At 38.0% G+C, this 5,316-nt stretch overlaps 1 long non-coding RNA gene across 1 annotated transcript; it reads right to left on the bottom strand.

Annotated features, from left to right (window-relative positions):
• Positions 1-206: 206 nt before the first annotated feature.
• Positions 207-2,394, bottom strand: LOC308610211. The gene is made up of 2 exons (XR_014014453.1): positions 2,325-2,394; positions 207-477 (listed from the first exon to the last, which is right to left on the bottom strand). It is a non-coding gene; the product is annotated as an uncharacterized lncRNA (long non-coding RNA).
• Between the last annotated feature and the right edge of the window lie 2,922 nt (positions 2,395-5,316).

Here is a 5,316-nt window from a genome sequence, read left to right as displayed (position 1 = left end):
AATCTGAATGTGTTTAGGTGAGGCAAGTACAGTAACCTGTATTCCCATTGCCTTCCCCCAGGCCAACATTGTACATTTAGATTACCTGCTTGACCCTGAAAGCATTTGAATTTTTGACTCCTGGATTACTGGGTCAAAGGCGTAAGTATCTTTATGACTTTCAATAACAATGATCATTTAACTCTTCTAAACCAGTTATACATGTATTTCAATGTCACCAACTTTCATTTATTTGAGTACTTTCCAAACGTTAGGTGCTGTATAGGCATTGGGGACACAATGAGCAAGTAAGACAATGAACAGGGAGTTACAATGCAGTCTGAATTAATAGAACTTAGAATAGGGTACTAAGGGAACCCATAAGAGAAGCAGAAACAAGTCTTCTCCAAATCGGGTCATTACATGGGGAAGTGGTAGCAAGTAGAAGAACGGAGGAAGGAGAGAAGTCCAGGCAAAGAGAGCACCACATGCAATGGCCTGGACAACATAAAGCAAGCATATTTTAAGTATTATGAGAATGGAGAGGGTGAGGTTAGTGTTGAAAGACATGAATATATATGAAAAAGCATATATATATGATTTTATAATGTAGTCATCATTAGGTATCATTTAATAATTTTTTGTCAAATTTACTAACTATATAAGCATGTTATACGTGTAAAGTAGATTTAGTATGCATCGCATCTAAGAAAATCCGATTCCTGACATAATCAGCAGAATGAAAAGTGACACAGAGATTAGAAAACTCCCCAGCACTTGAGAGAAGAGAGGTTTGTGCAGTTTGATGGCAGCACAGGCCCATGTGTAGGAGAAGGGGAGGTGATGGAGCAGCAGGGATAGGTTAGAACAGTTGGAGTGCCTGGAGGGCCAGGCCAAGGAGTTCACTTTGTATTAACTCAATGGTCAATGAAATTACATAGCCATTTTAGAGGAAACAAAATTATAATTAAAACTGTAGAGGAAACACTCATTCCTTTCACTAAAGCAAAATGCAGAACATCCTGGTGTCAGCACTGGAAAACAATCTCCAGGTAATTGAAGCAGGAAAACCACATCCATTTAGGGGTTCTCTCATTTTCATTATGACTGCTACCACCATAGCAGCCTCTAGGCTTCCATTCTAACACTTTTGTCCAGGTATGGAGCAATCAAAAACATCTTGCTTTGTTTCACTTTAGTACAAATGATATAGAAAAGACATCAAAAGAATTTATTAAGTGATAAGAGAGAATAACTGGGAAACAAAGCGTGTGTATGAAATATATAAACAGTCTAGTTTACAAAGAACTACTTTATTCTTTATAGAACACTGTTAGCCCATAGTCCATGTTATTCTACATTGGACACCAAGTATCGGTTAACCCTATGAAATAATATGTAAGACATTATGTGCACTTATATAGTCTTTGTATACAGGATGTGATGGAAGAGGACCTCTACCAATAGATAGAAAAGAAGTTCTTGTAATTGTGTGTTATGCAAGCCAAAAGCGGATGGGGTAATTTGCCAGAAATAATACTATAAGGGATATAAATAATTTGGTCCAAGTACTCCACTCTCTGGGTTGCATTATTCAAGAGTAAATTTTAGAATGTCTGGAAGCAGAGGTCTTACCCAGTGTTCGAGACATATGAGGTCTCTGAGAATTTCTCTGAAATCACACTGAACATCTTGTGTACATGTATGTGTGTGTGTATATCTCCTGGGAAGTCTTTAAAAGGCTCATAAGCTCTTTTGTGGCACTTCTTCAATTCACTTCTGTGCTGGACCTCCCCATTTATGAAAGCAGAAGTTTCAGCCTCTGAGACTTTGGGCACAAGTCAGCAGGTGGTGACAGCTTTCTCTTCCAACACTGCATCTTTTAAGCATTCTTAAGAAAGCAAGCAGCCATCAGTTATGAACATCATTCAGGTGACGTTCTGTATGTATGAACTGTATTTGAGATTAAAAGATGGGGAAGAGATGGGAAGTGAGTAGACATGAGACTATTATAGGGCTCAGGAGAAAAGTGGCAGAATCTAATTACGATGGGATGAGTGGGAATACAGAAATGAGGATGGGCAGAGGATGCACATCTTGGTATTTGGTATATACCGCAGGGTTTTTTTTCACCAAGTTGTCATTCTGTGTTTGGAAAACAAAATTGGGGGGAAAATGAAATCAAAGAGTAAGTCAGTGCTTGGCATATAATAGGAATGTAATAAATTTTGGAAAGACTCACACTACCATGGTGAAACTTTTAGTACTAAACATATATTTAGGATTAAACATATATTCATTTGCAGAACAGACAGAAGTTGGACTTTTATATTACTAATGCTTACAATACTTCAACTTCTGGTCATCTTATACAAGTTCATTAGACCACTGATCGTTGTTGCAATGGAGTTCTGAAAGTTTAATTTTGAGATGTGAATGAGAAATGAGGTCATGGCATAGATGAAGACAGGCAATGAAACTATAAAATTGGTAAGCTTGGTCTATGAGAACCTATATGAGCAAAGAATCTGAAAAAGAATAGATATATGGATATGTATAACTGAATCACTTTGCTGTACACCTAAAACTAACACACTGTAAATCAACTATACTTCAATAAAATTAATTTTTAAAAAATTAATTAGTTAAAATTAAAAAACATTAAGCTTGGTGAAGTGTAGTTGACCTCATTCAGGAAAGTAGAAGTAGGCGCTGGTTCTGGAGGATACAGGAGTGGTTTGAATAGAGAGAGGGCCAACTTTACTTCCTAACAGTAAGTTAAAATTAGGGGAATACAGAGATTATAGAATAATAATCAGAAAGTGGCCTAAATGTAAGAAGCAGGCTGGCTCTTCTTATACTAGAGAAAGAGAAAGCTAAATTTGTGGTGGAGATGGTAGGGGAATCATTTGAAACAATCCAGATTTCCAATTGAAGTGAAGAGGTCAGAAAATATTAAGGATAAATAAAGCTTAGTTTATTCATTAGGAACATGGAAATTAGGAACATGGAAGTTAGAGTTAGTAAAAACCAGTCTCAAAATGGTAATTCTCTAATTCTGAACTAATCAGAAAAAAATATGAACTATAGTGCACATTAAGTCAATGTTGAGGAAAATGATGTATTTATTGGAGTACAATTCAGTTGTTATTTTACAATGCTTTAACAAAAGTACACACTAAATACATAGAATTTATATATACTATAGTATAAGTATACTTTTTAGCATAGAAAATTACAAAATTATCTAATCACTTAAAAGAAAATAGCATTATCCTTCTCACAAAGTTCTGAAATTAAAGAAAAAAATTATGAAGATATAAACTATTCACTGAAGTTTCTGAAATAATCAGAAAGCTTGAATCAAAGAGAGATTGCATTTAAGGAGGATGTGTTATTGTTTAATTCAATGGTTAAAGAAACAGAAAAATTAAATGGGAACACTTTTCTGTTAAACTTTCCCCTCGGGCAGCTGGTATAAATAAGGGAGCTAGCATGGACCCTCCATTTCCCTTGAACAGGTGTTAACTTCTTCCTGTTTAGAGGGTTTCACTTCATGGTTAAGAGCATGGCCTCTGGGCTCAAATATTTTGTGCCTGAATCCTGGACATGTCACTTGTTAAGTTTGCAACTTTTGGCAAGTTGCTTACTTTCTCTAAGCCTCAATATTTAACTGTGTAATGTGGATAATATTTGTGAGGGTTAAATGCCACTGACAAACGGTAACTGGTATACATTTAAGCGCTCAATAAATTTGTCTATCAGGAGGAGTTTGGACATCGAGGGAGATGGTAGATAGATTCAGAAGGGAAATGTGAGAATTCATTTAGAGTGAACAGTTTCGAGGAAGATGACAACTGAAAGGGGGATCCTCCTTCCCATTCAGCTGCTAGAAAAAGAGGTGTGTTTAACAGAACAGAGAAAACAGGCTGAAATCCGGTGGCCCTGTGGGCACTGGAGGAGGGGAAGCATGTTAGGAGTGTTTCACACACAGACCGAAGAAGCTAAATACTACACATCCAACAGAGCTGCGGATATCTATTTCAGTATGTCTGTGGGTCTATCTGTACAATGTTTCTCTTGAAAAGTCAGCAAGCGCTGTGAAGATAGAGCTCCAATCCTCTCTGACACTTGTTTAGGGGAGGGGAGGCAGCAGAGAAATCTCAGGGTGGAAGACAACCTACAAATACCTGCAGGGACATACATGACTACGTTCCACTTTCCTCCTGGTGTCAGAAGGCAAACAAGCTAGCACCTCTGTCTTGGACTTCCCAGCCTCCAGAACTGTGAGCAATAATTGCTGTTGTTATAATCTACCCAGTTGGTGGTATTTTGTTATAGCAACATGATTGGAGTAAGATAGCATCTTTCTACCCTAGAGGAATAAGTCCTAGACTAATTACCTAGTAAAATTTGTGCATTACCTCAACATACACCAAGTGATGCTGGATGAGGTAAAATCCAGAAACAAGGTTGCTGAAGAGTTCTGTCATGATCTACTCTCACATACTATCACATACCTCAGAGATACTACATATTTACTTCTGTTAGGAGCTTCACATGGCAGTGGTTTTCTTCATGGCAGTGTGAACACCAGCATCACTGCTACTTGCTACTCCTAAAGGAGCCTGAATGCCTCACTCCTCTTCCTTGAGAGCTATTCCAGTTTTCACTTGGCTAATCTTCAAGCTACTTATCATAAGTGTCCATTCTCTTGATTTTCAGGAACACTCATTACTATTATATCCCTCAGGGCAATTTTAGAAGTTTAAAGCAATGAAGAGTAGCTTCTTACGATAAGAAAAAAGAATAAGGTGGGTTGTTGTTCATTTATTGATCATTTATGAGTAGCTGTCATATGCCAGGCATTGGGGCATTGTGCTTTTGACGTCAGAAGCAGTCCCTGCTTTCAAGTGGTCTCTGGTAAAGCTGGGAGGAGTTTCAACTGGACAGAATAGTATAACATAATGAGTAGATAAGTGCCAGGACAGGGTGCCAGGGTGGGAAGGAGGACACAGAGAAAGAATGAGTTCATCATGAAATATTTTTGAAGAACAGGACACCTGATTTGTGTTTTGAAGGAAATGTAGAAGTGTGAAAGACAACAAAAAAGTTTCAGAAGTGAACATTCTAGGCAGAGGCTACAGCAAGATTTAAAAAGCAAGAGGGCACAAACCACAGAGCTGATCTCCCTGTGCTACGTGGCTGCTTCCCACTAGCTATCTATTTCACATTTGGTAGTGAGTGTATATATGTCCTGTGACCACCTAGAGGCGTGGGATAGGGAGGGTGGGAGGGAGACGCAAGAGGGACGAGATATGGGGATATATGTACATG

Source organism: Mesoplodon bidens (genome assembly GCF_964165515.1).
Source record: "Mesoplodon bidens genome assembly, contig: HAP1_SCAFFOLD_581, whole genome shotgun sequence".
In the NCBI taxonomy this organism is placed as follows: domain Eukaryota; kingdom Metazoa; phylum Chordata; class Mammalia; order Artiodactyla; family Ziphiidae; genus Mesoplodon; species Mesoplodon bidens.
Note: the sequence above shows the minus strand (reverse complement) of the source record. Positions and strands in the feature narration are given on the sequence as shown.